This window comes from Bidens hawaiensis, unplaced genomic scaffold (assembly GCF_021521415.1).
Source record: "Bidens hawaiensis isolate Kalapana, Puna unplaced genomic scaffold, B.hawaiensis_p1.1 tig00022312_1, whole genome shotgun sequence".
Classification (NCBI taxonomy): domain Eukaryota; kingdom Viridiplantae; phylum Streptophyta; class Magnoliopsida; order Asterales; family Asteraceae; genus Bidens; species Bidens hawaiensis.
In genome coordinates, this window is record NW_027493468.1 from 274,004 (window position 1) to 295,575 (window position 21,572).

General features: G+C 36.3%; 1 protein-coding gene across 1 annotated transcript in view; it reads right to left on the bottom strand.

The window, feature by feature from the left end:
* Window positions 1-21,195, bottom strand: part of LOC143565286 (uncharacterized) — a 240,064-nt gene extending 218,869 nt beyond the window's left edge. The window contains exon 1 of the mRNA XM_077052297.1: window positions 21,180-21,195. The gene's annotated coding sequence lies outside the window, so the exon portion shown is untranslated. The remainder of the gene's footprint in view (window positions 1-21,179) is intronic.
* Window positions 21,196-21,572: the final 377 nt, after the last annotated feature.

The following is a 21,572-nucleotide window of genomic DNA, read 5'->3' on the forward strand; positions in this document are numbered from 1 at the left end:
TTAATTTGTGGGAATTATATAGTAACGACTTAGATATCCTATTACAGATCCCAACACGTAGCTGTTCCTCATATTACCCCGACTCCCAAAAAGGTGAGTTTTCACGAGCCCCTTTTAATGAATTGTTTTAATTATATTTTCCCGGGGCGGAAAACATGTCTTATTTAAAGTATTTAAGTACATACCGATCGTATGGAAATACTTGTACATTTATATATATATGGGCTGATGCATAGAATATATAAAATGTTTATAATATGTTATTGTTCTGGGGTAACATAGTTCCCAGGGGTTATATTGTTCTGGGGTAACATAGTTCCCAGGGGTTATATTATTCTGGGGTAACATAGTTCCCAGGGGTTATTGTTGTTCTGGGGTAACATAGTTCCCAGGGGTTATATTATTCTGGGGTAACATAGTTCCCAGGGGTTATATTATTCTGGGGTAACATAGTTCCCAGGGGTTATTATTGTTCTGGGGTAACATAGTTCCCAGGGGTTATTATTATTCTGGGGTAACATAGTTCCCAGGGGTTATTGTTGTTCTGGGGTAACATAGTTCCCAGGGGTTGTTATTGTTCTGGGGTAACATAGTTCCCAGGGGTATTTATTGTTCTGGGGTAACATAGTTCCCAGAAAGTTATTGGAAATGTTCTGGGGTAACATAGTTCCCAGCATGATTATATTGTTAATAAATGATTATTAAAATGATTTGTCAGTGTTTATTTAAATTAGTGAAACTCACCAACTATTCGTAGTTGACCCGTTTTCTTTACATGTTTTCTAGGTATGCCCAAGTTGGATTGATTGATGTTTGCTTAACTATCTGTGCTACCTGTTGGAAGCTTGCTGCTCTTTGTTTTGTAATGAATTTATTAATGTCTTATCGGTAAATTATGTGTGTAACACCTAGACAGTAATGATACTCGCAACAATGTAATATGTTATAAATTAATGTAGTGGTATTTTCTTTATAAGCAATGCTGTTGATATCAGATGTGTCTGTTGCATCCCGTGTACGTTTCCGCTGCGGTTACGGGGTGTTACAACTGCTGAAGCTAAGTACATTGCTGCAGCTGCCAGCTGTGCACTAATTCTATGGATTCAGAATCAAATGCTGGATTATGGTCCGAATTTCTTGAACACTCCTATTTTCATTGATAATTGCATTTTTCATTGTTAAGAATCCAGTACAACACTCTAAGACCAAGCACATTGAAATCAGACATCATTTCGTTAGGGATTGTATTGAAAAAGGTCTAATTGAGATGAAAAGAGTTGATACAAGTGATAATTTGGCTGACCTATTCACAAAACCACTTGATAAAACCAGTTTCAACTTTCTTTTGAAAGCCTTGGGAATGATCAACTCAGATGAGGTCTGCTTAATGATGTGTGCCTTTATGTGCTAATTGACTATCTAAATAAAGGGTCTAAGTGATTGTTATGTATGTTTGAATATGTTACTGTTTGATTCACAGATGTATGCTAAATTGACTATCTATACAACTTAGGTATATTTGATGCTTAGGTTGATGATCAGTAATTTGTGTGTGAATCTATGATCTTGATGTTAACTAATGTGCGCTAAGTTGATTGTTTATACAACTTAGGTATCTATGATACTTATGTTATTCTATCAGTTAACATGTGTGATATTCTTATAAGTATTTTGAATTGATATATTTGTAGGTGTTAGGATTATGATACTTGCTGAATATGTTTTATATGATATGATGTTGTTAGGATTTGTTAGACTATGCATTTGTGTGAATTCTACTTGTTTTGATAATGTCATAATCAAGATTTGAATATGTTACTTTTTGTTAGAGTCAAAACATGTTTTTGTGTCAAACTTGCATGCTTAAATGAAATTTTCAATTGAATTTTGCCTAAAACATTTTTGACAAACATAGAGCAAGTTGATTAATGGTGTAGAGATATGATAAGATTATTCATTTCAAAGCTTTAATGAAGCTTAAAAGGGGTTTTCAATGAAAATTGATCCAACCTTATTGGAAATGATAGTACATTGACTATATGTCCAATAATATGAATTTAATAGGCTAAAAAGACACTTAGTACAGTCATTAACATGCATGGTTGCTTTCTCATGATGTGTAAAATCTAAGGTGATATTAACATAAAGAAACTGCTAAGCTTAATGTGGAGTTACATTGTTGTCTATGCATGTTCCAATATACATCTTTCCGACTGATAGGCGGAAAAGTGAATATCCAGTCATACACGAACCCGTTGGTATTTGGTCCCCAAAATGACGTATTTATTTGAGAATGACAAAGAATAAATGTGAAAAAAATTACTTTATATATTTATTCAACCAAAAGTTGATAAATGTTCACAAACTTTTAAGAAAAATACAAACATGATGGTTAGTAACAGAAATAAAGGGGTGGAGGCAATAATATAAGTTACTTAACATCCTGAATGAAAGGTATGTTAATTTAAACTGTAAGTCCAACGTTCAACCTCACATATGTTTGCAAGTTTGAAAAGAAAAATCAAATATTTATATGTTCTTTCATTAAAATTTTTGACCAACTATCAGGGGGTCGGAGTCAACTCGGGGTGATCTGGAGAAAGCCAATAAGCCTTGAGAATAGATATGGAGCATCGGAAATAAATATGTGTTATCCATTTAGTATTATGCATCTTAAATGAACCTTAACCATATCACCAAAGAAATGAAATTCATGCTAAGTCTAGACCTGCTGTTAACCTATCTAAACTATCACAATAATACCAAGAATGAAGTATTGAGAAGCAACTTAGTCAATATGATTCCATGTTGAGATCTTTTCTTAATAGGAAAAAAAATGATTTGAAAGGAAAGATAACTGAAATCTGATCTCCTAATGCACCATTGACTCTTAAACAATGATCAATAATGATAAAAATATTTGACATTTGGGTTAACACAAAAAGAGTTGCATTTTACCTTCAAAAGGTTCGAATATATTATTTCGAGTACGGTTTAATGATTCTTAACCTTTTCGAGCAAACTTAGATGACTTTGTCTAAGTTTATCTTCTTCGACCATGCTTTGATGTTTTTACAAACTTTCGAGTACACTTTGCTGTTATCTTTGAAGTTTAACTCTTTCGAGCAAGATTAATGACTGAATATGTTGTCACTAGCAAGCTTTTATATAGTTTATACTTTCTAGCATACTCTATCGTTTTGTTTCTATCAAGCTATTTGATATGTTTGATTACACTGTTCACTACAAGCTTTATTGATTTCTGAACATTCTTGCAAACTTAACTATTTTATAGGTTGTTTAGGTCATTCTACCAAGCCTTTGTGATTGAATTTGTTACTACTACCAAGCTTTGAAGATTTATGAACTTTCTAGCACACTTAGGTGTTTCATGTGATTGTTTATCTCATCCTAGCAAGCTTGATGATTTACTGTGCTTAAATTATTTATTCATGAATTTGTCAAGTATACTTTGATAGAGCTGTCGTCTAGCATATCTTATGTTTGTGATGCAATTTGATCAAACCTAGCACAACTTGTGATTTGAATGATAAGTCAGAAACTTACAAGTGCTTCGGGCAAACTTTTTTTTCCGAGCACACTTTAGGTTTCAAGCACACTATATGTTTCAAATATACTTGGTGAAGTTAACTTTTGTGTTTCGAGTACTTTGTGTTTAGAGATCATCTCTAGCACGTCTCGATCACACTATGTATAAGAATTTACTTGAATGATTATTTGCTACATGTTTATGTGTTTTCAGGTAAGGTTTGAAAAGGTCAGATATTCGAGCAAGATTGACAATTAGAAATATGTCTAAGTCATTAGTTTAGGATTCTTTGTTGATTCCTAGCATGGTTTCCTATTAGATGTTCAATACTTGATTATTTGTCTTGTGATTTATTTCTCGAGCAATCTTGTATTTCAAGTAAGATTCCTTCAATATATTTACTTGGACTCTCTCTATCTTTATAATATTCTGAACTTTCTGAAACGAGCAAGCTTTTATAAGTGAAAGTTACCAAGCAAGATTTAATGAACAAACCTTTTCCGAGTAGGGTTTATATAATATGCTTTGTCGAGCAAGGTTTTACATGGGAAGATATTTACTTAAGATATTATGAATGTTTGAAAACTATTACTTACTAAACGACAAATATCATTTAAAACCCATTTTCAAAAAGGTATAAAATAGGGAGTTAGAGAAATTTTTAACATTTTCATCTCTCTCTCCTTCCACTTTTTCTCTCGTTTAGAAACCCAACCGACTTAATTCAATTAACTCAAAATCCAAACCCTAATTAATCAGCCCACACAATCCGACTCGGTAAGCATCAATTAAGTATTTTCCGACAATGATTATGTGACTATGGGCATTTAATCTTCATCTTTACTAACTCTCTGTTTCTCGTGTAGGTTATTAGTTTGTCAAAACTCAGGTTCTTAAAGAAATTCTTTCTCTACTTCTTCAAATTATAACCTAAAACTATTCAAAGTTATGAACTATAACTAATCTTTCCTTTGAATGTGTTTTGCTTTTGCTAGAACAGATATGGCAGATGATGAACAGACATATCCTTTTGAGCACAAGCATAATATGTGTGCTCTACTACAAGTGACTCCGGATAATGAGGAGGTGGTGTACATGATCAGATGGCTCCAAAGATCTAATACTCGATTGGCAGTAACTGAGTGCCCTGTACTTTATAGAAATCATCTTTTAGATTTCTGGCGCTCGACTGAACTTATTAATGATCAAATGGTAGGCGTCTATAGGCTACCGTGGCTACTCAAGAGATCAGAGTCACTGAAAGATTAATCCGCACATGCTTACAATTGAATGATGGTGATCACAACCGCATTCACTTCACAACTGATCATCTGTTGAAGATTTTTCAGCAAACAATGGGTTATCAAAGGAATGTCAAAGAAGGACAATTCCAGAACTGCATGTTCCCAAACCTGTATAGGTTTTTAGTTCATCACATTATTCAGGGATTTGCCGCTCAAAAGGGATCATGGACTCTTATGAGTCAGGACTTGGCAAACGCAACAGTTGCTGTTGTCTATGATTTACCATTCAACTTTCTGCGAATGATATATGAAGGGATGGTTAGTATCTTGAGAAAGACTAATAAAAAGAAATTTTTGGCCTATCCAAGATTCCTCTAAATTATCTTTAACCATGTGTTACAAGATCTGCCCACGATGGGAACCACTCATGTGCTCCAGAATCCTAATAGGTACAAGAGGATTGCTACATTGTCAAGCACAAGCCATTTTAATCCACATGCTGAATTTTATATATTACCATGGCTAGTAAATCAAGATGCGGCTATTATTCATGTACCAGAGTTAACCTTTGAGTAGGAGGAGAAGGAAAAAGATGAGGAGGATGAGATTCAGATAGTGATGATGAAGGAGATGGAAATGATGGTGGAGATGGAGATGAAGGGAGAGTTGGAGGAATTGATCATGATGAACAAGTTAAGAGGGAGAATATACCTATACCTACACCACCAGCCACACCACCTTCCCCACCACCACAACTTGACCAAATCAACTAATCCCCACCCATCCAAACACCAACAACCCATATCCAAAGCCCACCTAAAACCCATGACCAAAATGACCAAACCATAAATCAACCCTTAACCCAAACCCAAACCTTTATCCAAGACCCAAGCCATAACATACATGAACCCGACATTCTACAAACAGTTCCAACTCACTTACTAAACTTCCCACTCACAGCAATATAATCCCCAACACACTCACAGACCTTAGATAAATCCAACCAACCTACATTCACAATGACCCATTCCAGAACCCTTTACCCTCAACCAGTCATAACATATTTGAAATCCCAAGCCCACCTACTGACCCAATCCAACCACAATCCCAAACCAAAAACCTTATACCCTCAACCAGTACCCAAAACCTAACCACTAAACAATTCCAACTTTTACTTGAATTATTCTCTAACTCACCACCGCAAACCCCTCCCTCTGGAATCTATCTATTTCAAAGGAACCTGGACTTCATTATTGAAAACATTAATTTGAAAAATAAGAATGCAGAGGTGTTGAAGGAGAATGCTGAGGTGAAAGAACAGTTGGCCCAAGCTTTATTGAAAATTTAAGCCCTGGAGGGTGAGGTTGAGAAGACCTCAGCTGTACCAAACAAGGGGAGAATATTCTAGTTGCCACTGTTGTTGAGAGGAGATGATAGATGTTGAGATAAATGTTGAGGCTGATGGATTGAAGAGTATTTTGAATATGTCTGATAGTGATGTTGATGATAGTGATGAGAGAATGACTGATGATGATGGTTTTGAGGGTGACAAGTCTGAAATTGGTGAGCAAGACTATGATGCTAATGAAAGAACTTCAAATAAGAAAGTTGTGGATGTGGAGAGGATGAATAAGGTAGAGAAGGAGATTGATGCTGAGAAGAATGATCAAACTACTGACAATGTATTGACTACAGAGACCATATCTACTGATGCTATCGCCATTGATGTATTGACTAATGTGATAGATGAAGGTGCTGCAAATGAGGAACTGTTCCTAAAAGAGCAAGAAACAAATGAAGAAAGCTCCAAGAAGGTTGTGCATGATAAGGAGACGGAAGATCTTATGGACGATATTGTTGTGTTTTTACAAGATTACCAAGTCCATATAAACCCTTTTATATGTAAAACTCAGCGGAAATTAGTTTTAAATCTTGTTTATCGAATACACATAAAACCCGTTTAATGTTAAACCCAATCCAGGATCCATATACGATATATCATGCTATCCACACAACCATAGGGTGTTAGGTTACATACCTTCAATTTCCAGACATTAGAAGGAGATGAAGGAGTGAATGACGAATCTTCAAATGAGAAGACCTAAAGCTTGTATACCCGTTCAAGTCTTTCAACAAAGACCAAGTATGCTAGGATTTACACTCTTGCAAATCTCCTTGTTTTCCTTCTTCTTGTTCTTCTTATTTTTAACCTCTGCCGAGAAGAAAAAAGAGAGAGTATTGTGTGTGTGAGAGAGAGTGTGTTTTTTTGTTGTTCAAGAATAATGATCTTCCCACCAACACTCTTGCATGTCTTGTAAACAATAAAACAAGAGAGAGAGAGAGAGAGAGGAGGAGGAGGGAGGGGCCGAACACTTGGGTCCCCACCCAATTCAAAACCCACAAATTTATATTTCAATTAATACATACAAGTTATTTATCCAAATAAATAACATCTCTCAAATATATAAATTATCCATATAATTTACATATCACACAAGTGCAAAATATTCAGAAAACCATTTTTCCAAATATTATAAGTGTTTGATATTTATTAACTAGATAATATCTAACAATAAATATCATGGTGTTTGTCTAGCTTGTTATTGGGTATGACCCGACTTGGATCATAACGTACTAGCCACATCAACTCAAATATGTGTCATGGGCAGATTAATTCCAACATATATTGAAAATTTCCCAGCTCAGTCTGAAAAAGAAAGGGGAAGAAAAGAGAAGGGGAAAAGCCTTAGCTGAGTCTGATGATGAGCCTGTTGATACACATAATTTTTGCGACTGAGGAAGAAGATGAAAATGAACAGGCTGCCAAAAGGCATGCCAATATTGTAAATGAAACAATAGAGAGGGAATTATTGCCCAAATCTTGAATGCTGAAGAGTTGCCAGAGCAAGAAACACTAATTGAACAAGCAAACATTGCCAAAACTATATATCAAGAGGCAAATGTTGAGCAGGAGGTGATTGAAGTGCTGATCAAATTGAAACAAGCTAAGGAGGTAGACAACACCTTAGCACTTGTTATTCTCAAGTTCAATCAACCATCAAATGAAATTCAAACTAAAATCAAATCTCCGACCACTGCCGAACCTACAAATGATGAATCAAGTAAGCAGATGGTGCCTGATGAGGCTGGAGAATCGTTGAAAAAACTTGCTTCAAAGAAATGGGTAAAACAAGTTAAAGAGGAGTAATACTCTGATTGTGAGTTTGATAAGACATGGATATGGATTTGAATATTTGGCACCTTTGAATGATGAGGTGTTGCAAAGTTGTTGGGTATGACCTGACTTGGATACATAGAAGACTGATGCAAATAGCAAATACCGCCGAACAACGATTTACTATCCCTAATATGTATGACGAAGTGCAATTCAATAACATCATCCCTTTCAAGTCCCTCACTTGAAAATACTTAGGTGAAACTATCATTTATCCTTTTGCCATAAATGTCATGTTAAATCCAGAGACACAGAGTGATCATTCTCTGTTGTTTTAACTTATCAGGCCTTAAACATTTAACTCTCAACGAATAAGAGGGACAAATCCCTTATTTACTACACACGTCTCTCACTATCACCTTGTATTATACTTGAGCTTAGCTTTATGTATTGGCATATTTCAGAGCCGCGAAGAACTAAGTCAAAGTGTAATATTTGGTGAATATCAAGACCCAACATGTATCTCAGGTCGGAGGATACTATGATGTTCACCTTTACTCAAATTTACTTATGATCACAAATCACAAGGATTCCATGCAGTAAAATTTGAGGGCGGGTCAGTCCAATATTTATCCCATAAATATATATATCAGCCTTGGTAGCCAACCCTTGCTATATTCTAACCTCATGACTATCTACCGATCCAAGTTCATAATAGTCTTACTTTTACATTTGTTCCCACAAATGTGATCGACTACGGACGTTTAGAATAATTAGCTTATTCACGAATTAAACATGCTAAAATGGAACATAACTCAAATGTCGTAATCATAAACCATAATCATATGAATGAGTCAAAATAACAATTGTTCTGATATCAAAATACAAAATAGATCAAATCCAACACTAGAATATCAAAGTCCTAAGGCACAAGTATGACCCTCATGCTTCGGCCTTACTAGAAGATTCGTGAGTGGATCCGCAATGTTTTGATCAGTGTGAACTTTGCGAATACGTATCTTTTTCAACTTCATCCCTTATGTAGTTGACTCTTCGCTCAATGTGCCTTGTCTTTTGATGTGCACGGGGTTCGTTGATTTGATCAAGTACACCCTTGTTGTCACAAAAGTTTTTTAGGGGGTCCTGAATGGTACGGACTACCCCTAGATCGGCCACGAACTTTCAAATCCATGCAGCTTCTTGAGCTGCCAAAGAGGTGCGATGTATTTATATTCAGTGGTGGACAATGCTACCACATCTTGTTTTGCGCTCTTCCAAGAGACAGCTCCACCATTTAAAACGAAAACATATCCCGACTGTGATCGAGAATCATCTTGATCAGTTTGGAAACTCGTGTCCGTGTAACCCTTTACAATGAGTTCCTCCTCAACAGAGCCATATATTAGGAACATACCCTTATTCCTCCTAAGCTATTTCAATATGCTCTTAACCGCCATCCAATGGCTAGTTCCCGGATTTTGTTGGTGTCTACTTGTCATGCTTAAAGCGCATGACACATCCGGTCTAGTGCATATCATGGCATACATGATGGATCCTATAGCAGATGCATATGGGATTCCATTCATTTTATCTTGCTCATCCGTTGAGCTTGGATATTGATATGCACTCAATACTCTTCCTATTTAAATAGGTACCAAACCTTTCATAGAGTTGTCCATCTTGAACCTTTTCAAGATTTTGTCAATGTATGCACTTTGTTTTAAACCTATCAGTCACCTTGATCTATCCCTATGGATCCTTATTCCCAGAATATAGGTGGCTTCACCAAGATCCTTGATGGAAAACAACTTCCAATCCAGGCTTTTACACCTTCCAAGGTTGGAATGTCATTTCCAAATTGTAGTATGTCAACAACATATAATACCAAAATGGTAATGATGCTCCCACTAGCTTTCTTATACACACAAGCTTCATCAGTGTTTTTGATGAATCCAAATTTCTTAACTTCATCATCAAAACGGTGATTCCAACTTCTAGATGCTTGTTTCAATCCAGAGATTGATTTCTTTAACTTGCATACTTTGTTAGGATGTTGTGGATCGACAAAACCTTCGGGCTGAACTATATAGAGATATCTTCTTCAAGATGTCCATTTAGAAAAGCGGTTTTGACATCCATTTGCCAAATCTCATAGTCATAATATGCGGCTATGGCAAACAATATCCTAATGGACTTTAGCATCGCAACAGGCGAGAAAGTTTCATCATAATCAACCCCTTGAGTTTAAGTGAAACCCTTTGCTACAAGTTTAGCTTTATAAGTATCCTAGTTTCCATGCATATCAGTTTTCTTCTTGAAAACCCATTTGCTTCCAACCAGTTTGGAATTAAGAGGTGGTTCAACCAAGTCACATACCTGGTTGTCATGTATGGATTGCATCTCAACGTTAATGGCTTCAAGCCATTTATCACAATCAGATTGTGATATTGCATCATGGTATGTAGTGGGTTCATCCGAATCTACCACATAGCATCCATCCACGAAAAATCCATATCTTTTGGGTGGGGAGCTAATTCTACCAGATTTGCAAACGTATTTTGTGTTTTGATCAACCATTTGATCATTCTCAACAACCTCTTGTTGATTGCTAGTGTCAACCAAACGTGTATCGGCTTGTGGTTCTCGATCCTCCTTGAGTTCCACAGTTCTACTAGTTCCTTCCATAAGAAACCTTCTTTCCAAGAACTCGGCCTTTCGAGCGAGAAACACCTTTTCCACGTTTGGATTGTAAAAATAATATCCCATAGAATCTTTGGGATATAATACAAAGATACACTTAGTAGATCGGCTTTCAAGTTTGTTTTGGTTGTTGTTCTTGACATAAGCCTTACAACCCCATACCTTTAAATATGATAATGATGGAACCCTTCCATGCCATATTTCAAAAGGCTTCCTATCCACGTTCTTGGTTGGTGACATATTTAGAATGCGGGAGGCGGAGATCAATGAGAAACCCAAAAATGATAGAGGTAATATGCTTCTAACCATCATTGATCGAACCATATCCAATTGAGTTCGATTCCTCCTTTCGGACACACCATTATGTTGCGGTGTTCCGGGTGGAGTGAGTTGTGAGACAATCCCACAACTCCTAAGATGATCTAGAAACGCATCATTGAGGTATTCACTTCCTCTATCGGAACATAGTACTTTGATTGTTTTATTGAGTTGATTTTGTACTTCACTTTGGAAGACTTTGAACATTTCAAAGGCTTCATCTTTGTGTCTTAACAAGAACACATACCCATAACAACTATAATCGTCGGTAAAGGTAATGAAGTATCTTTCACCATTCCTTGTCATTGTCTTAAAAGGACCACATACATCCGAATGTATGACACCGAATAAGTCTTTTGCCCTTTCATTAGTTCCACTAAAGGGCTCCTAGGTCATCTTTACCAATAAACATCATTTGATTCCAAAATACCATTCTTTTGAAGTGTATGAATGTGATCCTTGTTTATGTAACCAAAGCGACAATGCCAAAGAAAAGTCTTACTCAAATATAGTTTGAGTCTTTTAGTGCTAGATTGGTACAACGAGTTATCAAGAGCTGTGTTATCATGAACTAATTCATAAATGCCATTAAACGGCAGTCTTTAAAATAAAAGACATCATTCATGAAAATATAAATACCATCGTTTACAAACTTTAAATCATAACCAAATTTTCTAAACAAAGAAACAGAGTTAATATTCCTAGTCAAACTAGGAGAATACAAAATATTTTTCAAAATGACTTCCAAACCATTTGGAAGCATTAAAACATAATCTCCTCGGGCTTTGACGTAAACCTTTGCTCCATTGCCCATGAAGAGACTTATATCTTCTTTCTTGTAATCACTTCTTCTTTTGAACTCCTGCAATGAATTGCATATATGAGCTCCACATCCGGTATCCAATACCCATGTGTTAGAAGAAATAATATTAAAATCAATATGGATCACGAACGTTGTACCTGAGGTTTGCCCCGCATCCCTCTTAGCTTTCAACTCCTTGAGATAGGTTGGAAAATTTCTCATCCAATGTCCTATCTCTCCACAACCAAAGCACCGATCCTCGGAGTTAACCGTTAGCTTCTTCAGTTTTGGTTACGCCTTTGCCTTTTCCTTGAACCTCCCTTTGACTTGCACCTTACAAATGGCAACCTTTGCCTTGGGTTCTGGATGATGCCTCTTCTTCAAACCTCCTTCATTGATTGCATGAACGAGTAAAACCTTTTTACCCATTCCGGCTTCGGCTACTTTAAGCACTGCGTGAAGCTCACCAATGCTCTTATCTCATCCGTTCATGTTATAATTCATAACGAATGTCTCAAACCTTTTAGTTAAGCCATTAAGGATCATATCCGTGGCTAACTCTTTTGAGACGGGACAATTAAGCCATTCAAGCCGATCAATGTGGCTTTTCATCTTGAGTACATAAGATGAGACAGATTGGGTTTCTTCCATACGACATGCATGAAATGCTCGAACCGTTTCGAAGCGTTCCAACCTAGCTTGAGTAAGGAACATTTCCTAAAGCTGGGTGATCATGTCATATGCCCCATGATTCTCAAAATCCTTTTGGATCTTGGGAATCATTGTTCCCAACATGAGGCAAGAGACTTGCACCAAATCCTCAGTGTATTTTAACCAATCGGCATAGGCATCCATGTCGTGAACATAAGGTTCATCGGGAATAAGATCATCCATAATGTAGGATTTCATCTCATGCTTGAGAACAATACTCAAGTTTCAATACCAATCCATAAAGTTGTTGTAATTCAGACGATCCTTGTCCATAATGAATCTCAGTGATAGATTATGCACATCTGGGATAATTGCGATCGGTGGGTTGTTTGCGGCCATCTATAAATTTAACAAAGCTCAATTTTAGTATCTTCAATATCATTAACAAATTTTAATTGTTAATAACCTTTAATGTCTCCAAGACAATTAATGATTAAAATCTAGAACCCAACGTTTCATTCAAATAGTAGTTAGGTGACCTTTATTCCACTATGCAAATTAACAAGGTAGTCAACGTTTGATAATTGCAACCCTTTGCAACTTCTAGCTTTATGGGATCGGTTAAAAATCGTATGTTTAGTTGGCATCTTTAATCCCATCAACACCTTTGCACGCCATGCTTCGGTGACCCTATTCACATGGTTTCCAAATCAAGTCGTCCTACTTACACACACAAACACACATACAAGTGGTTAGGTGATCTTTATCCCACAAGTATTTGCAAATCCACCTCAAACTCATAAGTTTCCTTAACGCAGTTAGGTAACCTTTATCCCACATCAAGTTCCCAAGTGATTCGAGTGTCGTATAAAAGGATGGTGTTCAACATGTTTTAAAAGAGATTAAGTTTTCAAAATTCTAGATTGGAAAACTATTTATGTAACTTCCATTTGCATGCATTGAAATGTATTTACCTTTTGAAAACCTATTTTCAAAATTCCTTTTAATAAAACCCATTTTATTTTGAATCATTAGTAGTTAATAAAACCGATTTATTACTTAATAATTTCAAAGGAATTAATTTTATGCAAGTTGTTGATTTTAAATATTAACATCTATATCCAAATATGATAAAACCAAACATAAATCAACCACACAAGCATAAATAACAATCACAAGTTCATAACCATAGCCACCTAAATTGACAACACTTGCTGACCGAAACAAGTGTGTCATAAGGTCTCTCCTAAGGGACGAGCATGACTTGGTATGAGTTGGTGAACTCCCACTTGACTCCACATCCATATGCTTCAAGTGTTCACCTCTTGTTGTGATCCTTTCTCTTTATTTGGGCTTCCATTTGGGCTCCAACTTAAGCTCCTTGCTTCCTTGGGCCTCTCATGGGCATGGGCAATTGGGCTAACATCCAATAGTGGACTATTAGGTCCATTAAGGCCAAAAACCAAAATGGTAATGTAGTTGCATCTTTTTTTACAAAATATATCCTAATACATTCTTCTAGTAAATGGAAATTCAACTACTCTTCTTATTATTACAAACTAATTTGAAATAAATAAATAGATTACAAACCCTAATAGAAGAATATTACAACCAAATTGAATAAATCACAACATATCACTTCAATATACACAAGATCATGGCTAGGTTATTAACATCCAAACAAACAAGTCAACCCTTGATCAGATTGGTTCCTCTTTGACCCTTTGAGGTCTCGGTCAGAATACCAAAGCTTCAGAGTTTTCGTTCCAAAGATTTCGGTCAGTCGACAACCCAAGGTTCTCGGCCAAGACCGAGAACCATTTTTTCGGCCAAGACCAAGAACTATGGTTCACAACCATGAGTTCTCGGTCAAACCGAGAAAGCATTTTCGGCCAACCGAGAACCATGGTTCAAAACCATGAGTTTTCGGCCAACCGAGAACGGGGTCGTTTGGTGTTTTCGGCTAGACCGAGAACCATGGTTTCCAACCAAGGGTTCTCGGCCAAAGCTGAAAAACCCAGTTTTGTCCAAACAAAATTTTTCATTCAAATGACTTACTTTTTTCAGATTTCCACATGCATGTGTGGTGCAATCTTGAAAAACCAAGGGTTAACCAATTATCCATGAAAGATCAACCATAAACTTCTGCTAAAACACCAAGACTTGTAATTTTGGGTGAGAAGAGAAAGATTGAAAAGAAGAGGAAATAGGAAGTTGAGCAGTTAGATTTGTTGAACAGATTGATGGAGGCAAGGGGGAGGCTAAGTGAACTTCAAGGTATGAGCAGATCAGAGAAAATGGCTCTATGCTTGTCTGAAATTGAGAAGGATGATCTGGAAAGAGATGTAGCCTCAAAAACTCCTATCCTTGTACAAGTCAAACAAGAACCTGTTGAATACAGAGATCCATGGGAGGATGAGGAAAGGCTCTAGACCTTGAAAGGAATAATGATGAGTAAGGGTATGAATGAAATTACTTTTGATCTTCTGGGAAAAGCCCAATTGAAAGAGTTGTTCTACGAAGGAAACCCCAGAAACTTTGTAGCTGTACCTGGTGGAGTAAGGTATGTACCAGCTATGTCAGCTTGGGGATGACAGAGTGTTGAATATTATTGGTAGGTTATTCAGATAAGGAGGTGAAAATCTTCTAGAACTGATGAATATGCTGGTGGAGATAGTGATCTCCATGTACATGAAGAAATTTTTGGTGTTGAGGGCCACTAGACCCAAAAAAGTTGTTCCATCAACGCCCTCAACCTCAAGAGGGCAGGATTCTACAACCAGAGTTGAGCCACAAAGAGCAGAACCACAAAGACAAGAGAGGCCACATTCTGATGTGGACCTTCTAAGGGAGCTATTTTATGACTCTGTGGCCCAAACTTTGAAAGTTGTGATGAACAGTTTGAATTGAGGGGAATAATATTTAAAGATGATTTTGTTGAGTACAAGAAAGAACAACTTGAAAAGATAGCTATTCTGGAATTATATGACTATCATAACAGATATAAACTTGCAGGCAACAGAATGAGCTCTCTAAGTATTTCAGAAGTGAAGCAGGGTTGGGATTCCATTTGTTGAATAAGTAAAGGAAGTGGAAATTGTCAGAGCATGTAAAGAACAAGAGAGCCAAGATATTAAGTGACATAAAACATGCTGAATTTGGCTATATCTCAAGAGTAAAGAACAAAGATCCACTTGCCAATCTGAATACTTGCATCAGCATGAGAAGGCAAACGACAAGGCCAACCATGAAGTCCAGAACAATGGTAAGATTACCTAAATTGACTACAACAACAACGATGATTCCTACATTCTTCGCAACTCTGATGGACTTGTATTGGGTATTATCAAGACTAGTGAAGATCTAACTTTCCTGCATGATGAGGATCTAAGATACATAATGAACTAGACACTTCCTATCAATCATCCTCATCAACATGAACTGTTTATATTCAAGGAAAAGGCAAGATCAGTGAGAGTTGACAGACGACAAGAAGCCTATAACTCAAGAAGATGAAAAACTATGTTTTAGCTAAGTGTATGTAACCATTGGGGTGTTTTGGTATAGCTGAGGTGTTCCAATCTAAGGGAGATTTTTGGGTCAAAGATTTGACATGATATGACTAAAAGGAGATTGGAATCTTCTCAACAATCCTCATATATGGCTAAGTATGAATACCGAGCACACTTAGACCTTACAACAAGGTTTTACTTGTCCTAGCAAGGTATTATGCACTCCGAGCAAATTTATCTTCTTGAAGTCTTCTTAAGTGTCAATCTAAGCAGGGTTTACTTTGTCTAGCAAAGGTCTTCTTCAATTCGAGCGTAGTCTGCTTACCAGCAAACCCTTGACTAAACCAATCGAATGAAGCCAAGTACTATGGAAGTTCTAGCAAGGTTTGATTAATAAACAGTAATCCGAGCATGCTTGAAAAAAGTTGATCAGGAAATATTTTAAGGAATTTCTCTAGCAAGGTTCAACTCCGAGCAAGCTACAGTGGTATCGGCACAAGTCAAACAGTGTACTAGCACCCTTTGGTTTGCTTAATAAGTTATCTTTTAACAAAGAGTTGAAGGGATTCTTAAAGAATAGTTTGCTCGTATGACCGTATGGAGCAAAGTTTGCTATAGTCAAGAAGATTGAAGTCTGCAAGGTGAATATTTTCTAAGGAAAATATTCTAAGTAAAGTCTACCCGAAGAACTGTTCCCCAACACACTTTGGTTACCAGGTCTGCTCGAAGAAGACAAAAGATTCAAAGTCTACCCGAAGACCTGTTTTACACTTAGAATCTTTTGTATTATGTTTTCTGAATATGTATTGATGATTAGGGTTTCTAGAAGGAATGACAGCTATATGGGCAGGCCTATAAATATAATAATTTAAGGCAAGCCTATGAAAGATCTGAGAATGTAGGAATCGGTATGCCCAAGACACATATTAGAGTTGATGTGGCTAGCATGTTATGATCCAAGTCGGGTCATACCCAATTACAAGCTAGACAAACACCATGATATATATTTAAGATATTATCTAACAAATAAATATAAAACACTTAGAATATTTAGAAATGAGTTTCTAGATATATGCACTTGTGTAATATATAAATTATATGGATAATTTATATTATGAGAGAAGACATTTCATGTTGTTATTTAAATTGGTTAAATAACAAATATGGAAGGCATGTCACACTATGCTATGTTACAATGTATTTTAACATACATGGCAAGGTGAAACAAAATAATATATTGACTTGAGATTTTAAATTTTGAGTGGGAAAACATAAGGGGGGGGGGGGGGGCATTCCCCCCCCCCCTCTCTCTTGCCTTTACGGTTTTTGTTATTACCTATGACATGCAATGAATCTAGTTGGTTCAGGAGTTATTATTCAAACTTACTTTCTCTCTCACACCCACAAGAAGCAAAAACTCTTTCTTTCCCTTCCATTTTTGGCCAAGAGAAGAACAAGAACAAGAAGGGGTTATCTAAGTACAAATCCTAGCATACAAGGTGTTTGTTGAAGGCTTGGAAGGGTATACAAGCTTGAGGCTCTTCTCCATTGAAGACTTGCTGTTCATACCATCATCTCCTTCATATTTTTGCTTCTTGAAAGGTTGTATTACATAAACCCCGTATGGTTGATGTTTTGGTATGCATGTAATTCGTATATGGATCCGGGGCTTGAGTTTTACATATAAAACGGGTTTTTTATTAACCAATATAACAAGATTTAAAACAAATTAATCCGCTGTGTTATTCATATAAATGGGTTTATATGGCTTTGATAATCTTGTTAAAACCCAACAACAATGACTAAGGAACCCTTTAGTGGAACTATCGAAAGGGCAAAAGACTTATTAGGTATCATACATTCGGATGTATGTGGTCCTTTTAAGGTAATGACAAAGAATGGTGAAAGATACTTCATTACCTCTATCGATGACTATAGTCGTTATGGGTATGTGTACTTGTTAAGACACAAAGATGAAGCCTTTTAAATGTTCAAAGTCTTTCAAAGTGAAATAAAAAATCAACTCAATAAAACCATCAAAGTACTTTATTCGGATAGAGGAGGTGAATACCTTAGTGATGCTTTTCAAGATAATATTAGGAGTTGTGGAATCATCTCACAACTCAATCCACCCGGAACACCACAACGTAATGGCGTGTCCAACAGGAGGAATCAAACTTTATTGGATATGGTTCTATCTAAGATGGCTAGAAGCACATTGCCTATATCATTTCGGGGTTTCACATTGCTTTCGGCAGCCCGTATTTTAAATATGGCACCAACGATCTTGGTGAAGGTGTAAAAGCCTGGCTTGGGAGTTGTTTTTCCATCAAAGATCTTGGTGAAGCCGCCTATATTTTGGGAATGAAGATCTATCGGGATAGATCAAGGCGGTTGATAGGTTTAAACCAAAGTGCATACATTGATAAAATATTGAAAAGGTTCAAGATGGAGAACTCTAACAAAGATTTAGTACCTATTCAAAAAGGAACGATATTGAGTGCATTTCAATGTCCAATCTCAAAGGATGAGCAAGAGAAAATGAAACGAATCCCATACGCTTTAGCTATAGGATCCATCATGTATGCCATGATATGCACTAGACCGGATGCGTCATGCGCTTTGAGCATGACAAGTCGATACCAACAAAATCCGGGAAGTAGCCATTGGATGGCGGTTAAGTGCATATTGAAATACCTTAGAAGGACTAAGGATATGTTTCGAAAATATATGGCTCTGGTGAGGAGGAATTCGTTGTAAAGGGTTATATGGATGTGAGTTTCCAAATTGATCAAGATGATTCTCGATCACAATCGGGATATGTTTTCGTTATGAATGGTGGAGTTGTCTCTTGGAAGAGCGCAAAATAAAATGTGGTAGCATTATCCACCAATGAATCGGAATACATCGCTGCCTCATTGGCAGCTCAAGAAGCTGTGTGGATAAGAAAGTTCATTGCCGACCAAGGGGTGGTCCATACCATTCGGGACCCTCTAGAGATCTTTTGTGACAACGAGGGTGCGATCATTCAAATCAAGGAACCTCGTGCACATCAAAAGACAAGGCACATTGAGCAGAGATTCAACTACATAAGGGATGAAGTTGAAAAGGGAAAGATATGTATTCTCAAAGTTCACACCGATCAAAACATTGCAGATCCAATCACGAAGCTCCTTGAAAGGCCGAAGCATGAGGGTCATACTTGCGCCTTAAGACTTCGATATTCTAGTGATTGGATTTGATCTATTTTATATTTTGATATCGGAACAATTGTTATTTTGACTCATTCATATGATTATGGTTTATGATTATGACATTTGAGTTATGTTCCATTTTAGCATGTTTATATCCGTGAATAAGTTAATTATTCTAAATGTCTGTAGTCGTTCATATTTGTGGGAACAAATATGAAAGTAAGACTATTATGAACTTGGATTGGTGGATATTCATAAGGTATGAATATAGAGCAAGAGTTTTCTACCAAGGTTCATAGATATTTATTGGATATAAATATTGGACTAACCCGCCCTCAAATGTTACTGCATGGAATCCTTGTGATTTGTGGTCATAAGTAAATTTGAGTAAAGGCGAATATCATAGTATCCTCTGACCTGAGATACATACTGGGTCTTCATATTCACCAAATATTATTCTTTGACTTAGTTCTTCACTCCTCTGAAACATGACGGTACATAAGGCTAAGATTAGGTATGGTACGAGGTAATTGTGAGAGACGTATATAGTCAATTGGGGATTTGTACCACTTATTCGTTGAGAGTGAGAGGTCTAAAGCCTGCTAACTTAAATCAACAAAGAACGTTGATTTTGTGACTTTCGATTTGACATAACATTAGTGGAAAAATGATAAATGATAGATTCACCTAAATCATTTTAAGTAAGGGAATTGAAGGGGATGATGTTATTGAATGGCACTTCGTCATGAGTATTAGGGGTAGTAAACCGTTGTTAGGCGGTATTTGCTACTTGCATCAATCTTATATGTATCTTGTGCAAGTCGGAGATTGTAGGAATCGGTCTGCCCAAGACACATATTAGAGTTAATGTGGCTAATACGTTATGATCCAAGTCGGTTCATACCCAATAACAAGCTAGACAAACACCATGATATTTATTTAAGATATGATCTAACAAATAAATATCAAACACTTGGAATATTTAGAAATAAATTATATGGATAATAAATAAATTATCATAAATTATATGGATAATTTATATTATGAAAGAAGACATTTCATGTTGTTATTTAAGTTGGTTAAATAAAAAATATGGAAGGCATGTCACACTATGCTATGTTACAATGCATTTTAACATATATGGCAAGGTGTAACAAAATAATATATTGACTTGAGATTTCAAATTTTGAGTGGGAAAACACAAAAGGGGGTGGGGGGGGGGGGGGGGCATTTTCCCCCTCTCTCTCTTGCCTTTATGTTTTTGTTATTAGCTATGACATGCAATGAATCTAGTTGGTTCATGAGTTATTATTCAAACTTACTTTCTCTCTCACACACAAAAGAAGCAAAAACTCTTTCTTTCTCTTCCATTTTCGGCCAAGAGAAGAACAAGAACAAGAAAAAGAAGGAGTTTATCTAAGTACAAATCCTAGCATACAAGGTGTTTGTTGAAGGCTTGGAAGGGTATACAAGCTTGAGTCTCTTCTCGATTGAAGACTTGCTGTTCATACCGTCATCTCCTTCATCTTTTTGCTTTTATGAAAGGTTGTATTACATAAACCCCCTATGGTTGTTGTTTTGGTATGCATGTAATTTGTATATGAATCTGGGGCTTGAGTTTTACATATAAAACAGGTTTTATATTAATCAATATAACAATATTTCAAACAAATTAATCCGCTGTGTTTTTCATATATATGGGTTAATATGGCTTTGATAATCTTGTTAAAACCCAAAAAGAATGACACCTGAATATTGATTGACAACGATTTGACGGCTGTTATATTGGTACCGATATTCCGCCAAAAATCGAATCATTCCTTTCTTGAACCCTAATGATTTATGTTTTTAATCGACCTTTCTATTTCTGGAAATATTTTAAGTTTAAGAGTGTGTGTGTCCTTGATAGCAACAACTTAGCGTGTTATTGATTCCGCCTTGAATATACTATTATTCTTTTCCAATCTAGTCTCATCGTTAACCTTCTTGTCAACACTATCTGTGTGGGTTGTGACAAAGATCGATTGAGTGACCAATCGGGACCGACAAAACTTCATCAATATACCTTGAATGTGTTATAATCAATAGTAAATATTAGCCATAAGCTCTGATACACTTGTAAGAACATGATCCTCATCATGCATAACATCATGTACCTGAACACGTAATGATTAGGATTGATTCGTTTATATTTACTATAGGATACGATATGGCGGAATTATATCATAAAGATGTTACAACACAATCACTCATAAGCTTCACTATATTGATATAAAACTGAGACTACAAATCTGATCAATGTGTCAACTGTTATGAAATCTAAACATGTAAGCCCTATTTATAGACTACAGTGCCAACGTATAAGGTTTAGTCGCTGTATAAGCTTATAAGGGCGTATAGGCTTATACACCTCCTACCTTATACGT